This window comes from Haemaphysalis longicornis, unplaced genomic scaffold (genome assembly GCF_048455015.1).
Source record: "Haemaphysalis longicornis isolate Haplotype H1 unplaced genomic scaffold, Haemaphysalis longicornis Haplotype H1 scaffold_3, whole genome shotgun sequence".
Lineage (NCBI taxonomy): Eukaryota > Metazoa > Arthropoda > Arachnida > Ixodida > Ixodidae > Haemaphysalis > Haemaphysalis longicornis.
The window spans coordinates 214,885,263-214,898,451 of NW_027526335.1; the positions used below are offsets into that span (position 1 = coordinate 214,885,263).

At 50.8% G+C, this 13,189-nt stretch overlaps 1 long non-coding RNA gene across 1 annotated transcript; it reads left to right on the forward strand.

The window, feature by feature from the left end:
- Positions 1 to 1,270: 1,270 nt before the first annotated feature.
- LOC144175978 (uncharacterized) lies at positions 1,271 to 3,953 on the forward strand. Its single transcript, XR_013323735.1, has 4 exons — positions 1,271 to 2,907; positions 2,973 to 3,147; positions 3,227 to 3,301; positions 3,640 to 3,953. It is a non-coding gene; the product is annotated as an uncharacterized LOC144175978 (long non-coding RNA).
- Positions 3,954 to 13,189: the final 9,236 nt, after the last annotated feature.

The window sequence follows — 13,189 nt, forward strand, 5'->3', positions numbered from 1 at the left end:
CTTGGACCTAAAACTAAGGAATCGTTTATGAGGGCAATAGATGAGGTGCTAGAAACCAAACAGATACCAGAGGACAAGCTAGAAAGTAGGATGAATTTAATATATAAAGGTAGAGGAGACAATGCCAGTATTGATTCATACAGACCACTCACAGTAACGTCAGTGGTGTATAGATTCGTAATGCAGGCGATAAAATGAGAAATTCAAGCATGGATGGAAGAAAATGAAATACTTGGGGAACTGCAGAATGGATTTAGACAAGACAGGCGACTGGATGACAATTTGTTCGTGATAACGCAATGCATTGCAATTGCGAAAGCACAGAATAGACCACTATGGATTACGTTCTTGGACATTAAAGGGGCATATGACAACATAAATAGAGAACGGCTGTGGATAATGTTAAACTCCAGGGATTAGATGACGAATTGGTACAGTTCTTTATAGCAATAGAGAATAGAGTGTACCTTACTTAATAGAGTGTAGCTTACCTTAATAGAGTGTACCTTACCTTACAATAGACAATAGAGTGTACCTTACTTGGGAAGGACAGAAGTGCGCCCAGCAGGTCAACATCCATCGGGGACTGAAACAGGGATGCCCTTTGAGCACAATACTGTTCATGCTTTACATGGCAGGGTTAGAAAAGAACTGGAAGAAAGTCAAGTAGGGTTTAGCCTAACCCATATGCTGCAAGGCGAAGTGGTACAACAGCATATTCAGGGAATGTTATACGCAGACGACATTGTCCTTTTAGCTGATAACCAAACCTATATGCAGCGGCTAATAAATATTAGCGGCCAGGAAGCCACCGACCTCGTTTTAAATTTCAGTGCCGAAAAATCACGAATAATGGTTTTCAATGATGCTACCACTGACGTAGTGTCTATCCAGCAAAGCGAATTACCTAGAGTGAAGCAATATAAATATTTGGGAGTGTGGATAAACGATTGGGATAACTACTTAAGAACTGACGAGGATCAACTTAAGGTTAAGCGAAAGCGAAACGCAGCTATAATGAAGCATAGAGCTCTGTGGGTTTATAACAAATCTGAAGTAGTAACAGGAATGTGGAAAGGAGTAATGGTTCCGGGTCTCACGTTTGCGAATGCTGTACTCTGCTTAAAATCAGACGTCCTATCAGGCCTTGAAGTAAACCAGAGATTGTAGGACGTTTGGCCTTAGGCGCGCATGGAAAACCAACTTACGAAGTAGTCCAGGGAGATATGGGCTGGGCGTCGTTTGGAGTTAATGAAGCTCAGAGTAAAATATGCTTTGAGATTAGGTTAAGGGCAATGGATCAACGAAGGTGGGCAGCTAAGGTTTTTAGCTACCTATACTTGAAAAGCATGGACACGCAGTGGCTAAGGAAGACTAGAAGGCTAACGATAAAATACGGAAAGAACAGTGGAGAATCCAAAACAGCCAAGGTAACCAAAAAAGAGGCAAGGCACATTGAAACGAATAAATGGAAGGAAAAAATGGAAGCTAAAACGTCGTTAGATATGTACAGGGCTGAGAAATTGAACATCAGAAAGGAAAATTTCTACGATAATTCCCAGGGCAGTGCTTTGCTTTTTGAGGATATAGCAGGTTGCCTGCGAACTAAGAGTTTTGTGGGGAAGTATTCACACAATGATGGGGTATGCGTGGTCTGCGGAAAAGAAACAGAAACTATGCGACACATAGTGTTAAAATGTGAGGGTATTCATCCAAATCTACATGAAGGGTATATTGGGCTTTCAGAAGCGCTAGGATTTAAGGGTCTCACAGGGGAAGTTAACTTCAAGGCTGTCGAGGGGACGAAAGAAGATTAGAATTCTGGTAGACGAAAAGCAGAGAGGGGAATGCTGCCTTGGACAGTTACCACCTGTAACAGGGAAAAAAAGTATTTCGTGCCTAATAAGCTTCAGTGCCTGCCCTAAGCAGCGCTAGTTTTAAAGCAAGTGTGTAAACATGGTTATATTAGTCCTTTTTGAGATGACAGGTCATCACCCCGCTTCACAGGGGAAACGAATAGCAATCATCATCATCATCATCAGCTGCCATTTTAAATTGCACCCGAGTATGGGTCGTTGAACGGCGAATCATGTTCTAAAGTTTATTATTGGTCTCCTCGATTTGGCTACACTTTCTGCACCAGTTGAGCCGGTGCAGCACTCGCGCACTCGATTTGCCAGTGCAGCTAGCGCCACCTGCACTTCGGCCCTCGATTTGACGCCGTGCTGCACCAGTTCTTCTACACTTCTGCACTAGCCCCTGTGCGAGTTCTCGTGCAAGGTGCAGCCAGTGCAGCGCGCCTAGGCGCGTTTTTTGGTGCGCATCGTAGCAGACGATTCCACCGACTCAACCATGATAGTTGTGTCTGTCAACGGAGTGGAAGCGACAGCGTTTCCCGTTTTAGATGGGAATGGTGGTCACTTGCGACAAGATAGCGCGTTTTTGTACAAAACGCAAGGTGAGTGAAACCGAGATAGAGAGAATTAACTTTTATTTTGACCAAGAGATGAGCTTTTATTGAAGCTCGCTCGATGCAGTCTAAGATGCCTTAGGCAGAACCGGCAGAGCGGAAAGAAACACTTGTGATAACTCGCTGCAACCTCTTTCTTGTGCTATAGACGGCCTTTACATCAGCATCCAGCACGAAGAAGCAGCCAGCCCTACGCTCCCGGTAGCCGCTGTCGCTAGTCAGCTGCAGGTCTCACCTCCTGCCGTCATTCACTCTCCGCTCCTGCCTGCGACCCAGCCTGCAGCTTCGCCTTCGCCGGCTGGTCAGCTTTTAACCCCTGCGTCACAACCGTCCGTCGACAGTGCAACGAGCGGTGTGTGGAGCGCCAACAAGGCGAAGTTCCTCATTTGTAAATACAAGGAACTGAAGGAAAAGATTGGAATCTCGGGAGGATTTAAGTAAGCCCATCATATATATCGTACCCACACTTGCGGTGCTAATATACGGTAAATTATTTTCACAGGACAAAAAAGGCCATGTGGAAAAAAATAGCCCACGAAATCAGCTCAGCGTTCCAATGTCCCATGAGTGCACTCCAAGTGGAGAATAAATGGAAGACTATGGAGCGCGCCTACAAAAAAAACTAAAATGAGGAATGGCTCAACCGGTCGCCCCCCTGCAGCGTGCGAGTTGGAAGAGTAGGAGCAGCAGACCTTTCACTTTTTTTCTCTCGTTTTCTGACTGAGGATCATTTTTAAATATGCGTTTTCTTGGCAGGGAACTTGCAGAGGTTTTGGAGCGTGAGCACCATATTGCTCCTGTTGCACTGCTCGCCCCAGGAAGGATTGTTGCGTAAGTTTCCAGCACCACGTTATTTTCGAAAGAAATACCATTAAATATATATGTGTCCTAATTTTCTGGCGGTACATTTAAACTGCGCTTAATGTGCACTTCTACAGAATCGTTAGCTGGCACAATTGCTATATGCATGCATGTTTCTGTGGTAAAACTTCCCATCAGTATGGCAGTATGGCTGAATTATTATATATCAAGCGTGGCCATCCGGATAACCGTGGGAATTCGATCCCTTCATTTGAAATGAAATTCTCTTTACTGTGAATTGACCTTTCCACTGCACCTTTGCCCACACTTTGCGTGACGTTTGTTGACAATTTTTATTATTTCGAAAGCAACAGGGATGGAGAGAACATGCTTCCAGAAAATGAGCATGTGGGTGAAGCTGGTGATGAGGAAGCACCAGCTGAGGAGGCACCTGCACCCCGCAGCAGAGAAGCTACAGCACCGACGAGAGGCGGCAGTCGGCAGAGGAACACAACCATCGGCAGCCTGATTAGAGTAATGCAGGATGCGATGGCTGCAAAACAAAAGCAGCATGAAGAAAAAATGCGCCTTCTTGAGCGTCTTGTATCTGCTGTCGAGGGAAAAAAATGATCACACGTGCTTTCTCGTGTGCAGTCGAGGCAAATAAAAGAATTCTGTCAGTTTCTTTCGATGATTTGCATGCTGTTCAGCATTGATGCTGGGCTATGTGTCTTCTTCGGGTTTCACACTGTGCAGCAGATGCGTCGCTTTCACAAGATTCTTCATCATTGCCAACGTCATCATGAGCAGGCACGTCTGCAAGATCTTCAATGAAATCCCTCTCAGAGTTGCACAAGTTGTGAAGCACGCATGCTCCCATAACAATGCGACAGCACTGCATAATTGTCTTGGCATCGACAAGGTATAGTCTTCTGAAGCGTTGCTTCAAAAGGCCAAAGCAGTTTTCGATGGCAACCCTCTGCTGGCTGTGGTACTTGTTGAATCTTTTTTTCCACGAAAAAAAACTGGAGCCATTGTCTTTGTATGGTGGCAAAAGCCAAGGTAGCATGGGGTACGCAGAATCTCCAAGTATATAACCATCGCCACACTTGGCTGCAGCCTCTTCGAAGAAAGGGCTCTCTCTCAACACCCGGGCATCATGAGCAGAACCAGGGAAGCCAATGAATACATCCAAAAACTTCTTCTGGTCGTTGCAAACTGCCTGCAGAATAATTGACGGCCACTTCTTCCGGTTGATATACGAGGCAGTGGACTCGTGTGGCTTCAGGATCTCGATGTGCGAGCCATCAATGCACCCTACGGTTTTGCGGGGCCCTTTCCCGCCGCTTTTTGCCAGGAAGGCCATTTTGCTGCGGGCCATGTCGGTAGCGCTTGGCCAGCATATCACTTCAGCGCTTACCGCTTACAAGAAGTTCAGCACCCTCCGCATGCACACCACAACCGACGATTCGGAAACGTCAAATCTATCGGCTACGGAGTACATGCTGGTTTGGCTACCAAGGTAGATCAGTGTTATCAGGCAACTCTTTTCCGCTGTTATTTGTGTACGGCCGGAGACACTTTTCGGGAAGAACGGCGAGAGCCTGAACCGCGCGCACAACTTGTCAAACGTCTCGCGCGACAACCGGAACAGCCTCTTGAATTCGAAGTCGAAGTATTTGGTTGTCACCTGTTCGAAGTACCCGTTCACTCGGTGACGGTCGACCCGTGCCACTTTGCACAAAGCAATAGAAAGGGCACAGTCAAATTCCTCGTCGCTGTCGGAGTCCACAATTTCCATGGCCGCAGCCAAAATGCACGCCATTTCGAATAAAAAAACAACGCGCGCTCGCAAACGCGGACCGCAGCAGACGACGTTTGTGCACTTTTGCCCTCGATTCGGCCGCTGCACGGAAAGCGCTAGTGTACGGCTGCACTCGCACTCAAAGAACTGGCGCTGCACTTACACGGCACTTTTGTGAACTAGTGCAGAAAGTGTAGCCATAGAGATAATATACTGACTCTAGAGGGAAAGCGCGCCGCTGAGCCAATGCATTGGAACCGTACGACACACAGTGGCAGACATGATACAACGATTTGAAGGTTGCCAGCTGAGTTTTTGCTTACTAAAAACGGCGAAAGCGATGGGTTGTAATCTGGCAACGTGCTATTGTGGCGTTTCCGCGTCCGGCTAGCGAAGCATGCCGGGATTAATTGTAACATGGCGGACCGCTGGCCAGGCGGATTTTGTGTAGGCGGCGTCGACAGCATTGCGTAGTTTATCTCCTGTGGGTAGGTAACCGACGTGTTTTCGGTTTAGCGTACGTGTATGTACTGAGCCTATTTGAGCAAGATGTGGCAACGCTCACACAACACTTGCGCGCAAGCTCGAATGCGACTGATCGCATGCGCGAGGACGCCAAGGAGTCAGCTGATCCGTACTGGGCGCACAGAAAAATGAATCTCCGTATGATCTCCGTGCATTTTCGCGCTCTGCCGCTTTATTTGCCATTCTGTGACATTTTGCGAGTCGCTCAAGGCTTTTCAAACGAAGTGAAGTGAACTGTGGCTTTAGCTCAATGTAAAACCTTTATTGACACACAAAAAACATCGCATGGGCCAACGCTGATATTGCCGGTGAGTCGCGGCGCTTTGAAGCACAGGAACGAAAGAGCGCGGTCGATCGCAGGCCAACGGAGTGGAAGAATGCATGCCAAGGCAGTATGCGAAATACAGTCCGCGGCGTGTCCCGTTTTACTTTCTGTCTGTATTCGTCAAGTTCTAGCTGCTTTCCACCACTTCAAAGGGAAAGCTTGCGGGACTGAATGCGCAGTATTGAATGGGCAGTAATTTACCGCACATAGCGCGCGAGGTCTCTAGAGAACACTGACTTATTGATTTATTGTGACTGATTAACAAAGAAACCGCATTTCGTTACCTATTTTTTCGTTCTACCTTCACGAACGATTGCGCGAAAGTTCGAAGCACGAAGAGCTGTAAGAAGTTCCATGAATTAAACAACTGGAACCGAAGGATCCGAAGGAACCGGGCATCCGAGTTGTATAACTTGTATACGTTTTGCACGCACGCAGATCTGAGCCGTAGACTGCACACACACACTGCGCAAGTCAGGCGCAAAGGCCTTGCCACTTCCTAGCACACTTAAAAAAAATCGAAACCAAAACTGAACTACGCACTTACTCTTTCTTCGCTAATTAGAGCTTAATTACACTAAAAGTTTTTTATAAAGCTAGTTTTAATTACTGAGGCAATTATTTGTAACTATTTTGCTTCAGTTCTTTGTTTTCGTTAAGTAATTATGGCAGAAATCTTTAGAAGGCTGAATGCAATTGATCTGGCAACCATGGGAATTGTATCATGTCAGCGCCCACGATTCGTACGGTCGCGGAGCTCGCTTTACCCCCCTGAGTGCAGCCAAATCGAGGGGACCATAAGTCACCAACAGATGGCGCCACTGTAAGGAAAAACTCTATTCGGGTTTTTGCGATCTGCGCCTTGGCCGGGTTCAGAGTGATACCCGCCGACCTGAGCCTCTCAAGGATGTCCCTCAAATGTTCCAAATGCTCCTCGAACGTTTTCGAGTACACCACAACGTCGTCCAGGTACGCTAGGGCATGCTGCCACTTTGCGTCCCCCAGAACGCGGTCCATCAGGCGCTGATAGGTTGCGGGCGCTCCCACCAAGCCGAACGACATGCGGGTGAACTCAAAAAACAGCGCAAAGGGTCGCAACGTCCGTTTTTCCGTCAAGCTGTCGCGGCATGTTTGTGAAACTTCTAGTGAAAATCAAAACATCCCCCTCGCGAGGGGCACGGTCAAATGCAGAGCATTTCCGCGGGGGGCGTGCCTGCAAGTCTTATGGATTACGTATTGGTTGTTGTTGTAATTGTTGTCTTCCAGCGTAGACATTGTCGATGAAGTCGATTGTGAAACGTGAAACGTGCCGTGAACCCCCTGCCGCGGCTATTACGCAACGTGGAGAGGCTACGACGCAACGTGGCGCGGCTATGACGCAACACCATCCAACACAATCCACTTTAATCCAACCCAATACAAATCCAATCCAAGCCAAGCCAAGCCAAGCCAAGACAAGCCAATCCAATCCAATCCAATCCAATCGAATCCAATCCAATGCCCTTCGCGAGAGAGTGTTATAGCGCCGAAATCGCGCCACCACATGAACGCGAACCGAACGCGGCGAGAGAGGGTGTTGCGAGCGGAGAGAAGGCGAGGAGGACGCGGGGGAGAGGGCGCACCTGTGGCCGACGGTTGAATGAGTCAAGGATATAAGGCGCGTGCGTAACTTTCCATTCTGTGTCGGCTCCGTGGAGCAGTCGGTAAAGTGCCGTGTACCTTGCGTTCCGCCCGCAGAGTCGTGGGATCGAAACCTGGCGCCGGAAGGTACTATTTTTTTATATAGTGTAGGGTGCGGACTACGAAGTGAGCGGACTACGGACGCCAACGCGGGTGACATCGTGAGTTACTAAAATGCTCTGCATTTAAAATCCAAACCCGTGGACCAATCCTAGGGCCGCTTTTGGATGCGTGGGGCCAATGGGCGGTTTGCAACTCCTATATCAAGTAACTCTGGTCATCTCGGCTTGCAGCATAGAGCTTCATACTGATGCTGTATTCGGGTGGTCGTTTTAGACCGCTCTGAGGCACTCCGGAAAGCGACTCTGTGTTTGGTTGGTCGAAATCGAGCGCTCGACGTATGTTCTGTTGCTCGTCTCAGAGCATCGTCCTCCACTCCGAGCGCCTCCGACTGCTATGACTCCGAAGTGGGAGCGCCGGCGAAATCTGGAGGTGCTCGGGTCACGTGACCCCGGCCACCGCGGCTCGCCCCGCTCGCCTGCCTAGTCGACGGCGTTCGCTGAGGCCTAACCAGAGGTTTGTTGTGGGAGTGTTTGAACGTTTTTGCTTCTCGTGCTATTACTGAAGGCATCTCCGCATCAAGTCGAAACGGAGACGCTTATTGAGTGTAGGGGGAGCGTCTCCGCTGCTTCTGCAGCTCGAAATCGACGCCGCGGAGAAGAGCAGCTCAGACGACGACGACGACTCGCGCGTTTACGCGACGAAGTTCGCTGAACTGTTCGCCGCATCGCTTCCTGTGTTCAAATTGTAGGAATACGTTCGCAACTTTGGCTTGGAATGTAACTGATTAAGGCGGACTTCTGGGAAAGTTGGTATTCCATTGCAAAACCGTTTGAAGCGGAAAACATAACGATGGACGACGAGCGAGCACAGGGACAAGCGCTTGCCCTGTAGAAAAGAAGGACGAAGCGGGCGTGAGCACGCGCCACGATCATCATCGGGAGTTGTTTGAGGACAGCAAATAAAGAAACACGTATCGCTCCGTCTAGGGCTCTGGGCCGTGACTCGCGGTAGCTTTTGCGACATCTTTGGTGCCGATCAACCCGGGAAATCGCCCTTCGGAGCATCACCCGCATGGCTTTGTCCATCGACCGCCTTCGGAAGGCTCGTGGCGTCGTCAGGAGCGGCGTCACGCGAGCTCTCAACCAGCTGAATGACCTGCTGCAGCAGCCCGCTCCCGATGCGCCAACCCTGAGCTCCCACGTCGAGTACATCGTACAGCGAGAGCCTGAGCTCACCGCCCTCAACGAGAAAATCGCCGATGCTACGGATGACGACGGGCTGGAGCAGGAGCTCGAAGGAGCGGCAGAGTATACCCGCCAGGTATCCTACGCCGTATGTCAAGCACGCTTCCTCCTACGAAACGCCCAGCGAGTGCCCAGCACGACCGATTCCAGCGCCAGCGGAGGGACAGCCGCTCAGTTACTGCTCCCATGGGTGCGTCAGGCGGGCACACGCATGCTTCATGTCATCGGACGGTTATGCTTCCCAAGCTCCCGATCCCAGCGTTTTCGGGAAATCTGCACGACTGGCAAGCGTTTTGGGATCATTTTAATGTGACGATCCACGAAAATGCCGAGCTGCCGAAGATTGAAAAGTTTAAGTACTTATTGACATACTTGATTGGCGACGCCAAACGAGCCATTGAGGGAATCTGGCTTGCTGACGCGAACTACGACCTCGCAGTGAAGACCTTAGTTCAGCGGATCGGCCGACGAGACTTGCTCATCAATGAGCACACTGATCAACTCATGGCAACGAAGCCGATCAGAAGCTCAATGGACATCGGGAGGCTCCGCGAAATGTACGACAAGGTGCAATTCCGTGTCAGCGCCCTCGAAGCCTTGGGAGTTCCGCGAGAGTAGTACGCCGTAATCCTGAACCGTGTGCTCCTCCGATGCCTGCCGGATGACCTGACTCTAATGTACCGGCAGAGGGTTATGGAGACGGACAAGGGGCTAACGGACGAATCCGCGACGCGGCAACAAGGAGCTGGCCAGGTAAAGGAGCTGATGGAATTCCTAAGAATTTAAATCGAAATTCGCGAGTAAGGAAGACAAGGACAGCCTCCCTCCAACGCAGCTCGTCGATCCGTCCAAAATGCCGACTTGATCTCTCCAGGACAACCGGAGGCACCCGTCTCCTCAGCGTTGGCCTTGACTGCGAAGTCTGAGTTCGTAATAATACCAGCGTGTCCCTTGTGTGACAGCCATGGTCACAAGGTGGCGGACTGCTTAGTTGACATGTCGGCGAACGAGAAGAGGACGCGATTGCGCAACGCTCATTGCTGTTTTCGGTGCGGCCGACGTAACCGTGTGGCGCGTCAGTGCAGAGCTTCACGCAACCTGACCTGCAGTAGTTGCAATCGGCGTAACCTAACCGTCCTGTGTGACTTGTTCGATCCGACTGGCAGCAGCACGCCCAGATCAACACGCCAGGTACAAGCTAGAGAAAGCGCACCTGCTGTCATGACGGCTTCGATCGGACACTCCGGGGCAACGTCAGTGTTGCTCCAGACGGCCCGAGCCTTGGATGAGGGTGTACGGTGACGCCTTGTTCTTCCAGTGCTGTTAGACACTGGCAGCCAACGCACCTTCATTCGCCAGAACGCGGCTAGGGCCCTGAAATGCACGGTTCTCGGCACGGAAGACCTATCCTTAGTAACGTTTCGTACTGCGAAGTCACCCAAGGTTCTACAGTGCCGGCGAGTACAGGTGACGCTACGCGGACAAGCTCGTGGAAAGCCGGTTGTGTTGGAAGCTTTAGAAGTTCCGAAGATCTGCTCCCTTACGAGTCCGGAACTCGACACCGCGACCGTAAAAACCCTTATAGAAAAGCGGTACGACATAGCCGACGCCTTCCATCCGAGCACATGAAAGGCAAATGAAATCAGTGTACTGGTTGGTTCAGACGCCTACTGGAAGGTGGCCACGGGCAGGGTGGACAGAATCAACGGAGACCTCACAGCGGTAGAAACAGTTCTAGGCTGGACCGTTCAAGGAAGGCTCGTTTCTACCGCATGCACTTTTACCAGTGCCATGTTCCTGTCGTGCACCTCACCCGGACATTTGGACTTTTACGCGTCCGCCATGTGGCGGCTGGATGCCATTGGCATTGATAACCCGAGTCACGAAAAGTCGCTGCAGGATAGCCCGATGGAAACGTTCGAGCGAAACATTACCCGTATCGAAGACCGGTGCCAGGTACCTCTTATGATCCAGGCTCCTGGTTTACCTACTGGCAGCGACAATCGTCAGCTCGCGGAGCACCGTCTGCGAACGCAAGTGAATCGATTCCGGGAACAACCTGAGTTGCTCGAGCAGTATGACAGGGCAATTTGAGCCTAGTTTGAAGAAAACCATGCGGAACGAGTTGCTGAACAGCAGCGTCCAGGCGACAATTTGTATTAAATGCCCCACCATGCCGTCATCCGAAAGGACGCAGTGACAACAAAGCTCCGAGTAGTGTTCGACGCGTCTTCGCGTACAGCCGGCCAGCGATGCCTAAACGACGTCCTTTGCAAGGGCATGAAGCTTGGGGTCGAAGTGGTACAGCTGCTCATGACGTTTCGTTGTCACCCTGTTGTCATCGTCGCAGACATAAAAAAGGCGTACCTGCAGTTGCTGATTCGACCAGAAGATCGCGACGCGTTGAGATTCCTCTGGGTGTAACGACTGCCTACGCGAGCTAATCCGGCGTCCCCCATTGTCACCTGGAGGATGACCCGCGTACCGTTTGGCGCGTCATCCAGCCCATTCCTTCGGGCTGCCACGATTCGCCACCATCTCCAGGCATGTCGGGAGCAGTACCCGGAAACAGCAGCGCTGCTGGAAAGGGATGACCTCATAGTTGGTGTACGTAGCGTCGAAAAGGCAATTCAAGTGTACGAGGAAGCTCGCAAAATATTCTCCGAGGCCGGAATGGAGATACGAAAATGGGCATCAAACTCAGAGGAGCTCGGACATCAGTTTGTGCGGGACAAGACAGCAATCGAAAATGAAGCGGGAGACGCAATCAGGATGAAGGTGCTGGGAGTCCCATGGGAGCGTGCTGGAGACTGCATTTACCTGTCGACGAAAGACGCATCAGAATTTGCGGCAGCAAATCCGTCAACCAAGCGCACCGTGCTGGAGACGTTTGCGAGAATGTATGATCCCTTGGGATACTTTGCACCATTCACCTTAACGGCCAAGCTTGTGTTCCAGGACCTCTTGAAAAAGAGCCGCTCATGGGATGAACGCCTTCCAGATGACGAACAAGCGCGATGGAACAGTTGGTGCGCCCAATTAACAGAGTTGAATGAGGTCCAGGTTACACGGTTCATGTTCTCGCACTCGTTCGATGTGGAAGGTTAAATCGAGATCCACGCTTTTTGCGATGCAAGCCCGCGAGCTTACGGCGTTTCTCTATACGTCCGAAAGCTGGGTGGCAGTGGCCTATATGACACCAGATTGTTAATTAGCAAGAGCCGAGTCGCCCCTCTCAGGCCCATCTCCCTGCCTCGGCTAGAGCTTCTTGCTGCGTTATTGGAGCACGACTCGTACGTTATGCCAAAACAACTGCAATTCTGGAAGGCTCCCCCGTCAGTTTGTGGATGGACTCTCTTGTCGCGCTGCACTGGATTACTAGCGCCGCCACAAAGCGTGACCAGTTCGTAGAACACCGCTTGGCCGAAATACGACGACTAACTGCTCCTACAGACTGGAACCATTGCAGCGGGAAAGACAACCCGGCATATTTAGTCACACGAGGTATATCGGCGGCGGCTCTTCTGCACTCAATCCAATGGTGGCACGGACCTTCGTCCCTCCTAGGCCCAAAACAGGAGTTCCCTGAAACGCAGATTGATCATGTTGGACCGAATGAGCTCGCAGTGTCACAGGAAACTTTGGTTTGCCCTTGCGATGTCACGAAGCACGAACAGCTACTGACCGTAGAGAATTACAGCACCCTCGGCGCCTTTTGCGGGTCACGGCCTGGATTCTACGTTTTCTGCAAAATGCCCAGCGGCGAGGGCCATCAGGAAGCGGTTCCCTCACAGCAACTGAGATAATAAAGGCTGAACGCTACTGGATGCGGCACGTCCAGCTGGAGTTATTCAGCACTGAAGTACGGGCACTGTCAGTCGGTCAGACCGTTCCTTCGACGTCAGGGGTGCTTCGACTTTCACCCTTCATGGATGACGAAGGTCTGCTCCGCGTAGGAGGCCGATTACACAAATTGAATGCCAGCATCGACGTGAAGCACTCGATTCTACTACCTGCGCGGCACAAGTTTACATACCTCATCGTTCTGGCGGCCCATCAGCACACTCTTCACGGTGGAGTCGAAGCCACGCTCACGGAGACGCGAGAACGGTTCTGGATTATGAAGGGACGCCAGACCGTTAAAAGGGTGCTAGCCCAATGCTTGACGTGCAGACGCCAGAGGCTGAGCGCCCAAACTGCACCGTTTGCTCCATTGCCAAGCGACAGGATCACAGCAGAACACCCGTTCTCTGTGGTCGGCCTGGACTTCTGCGGAC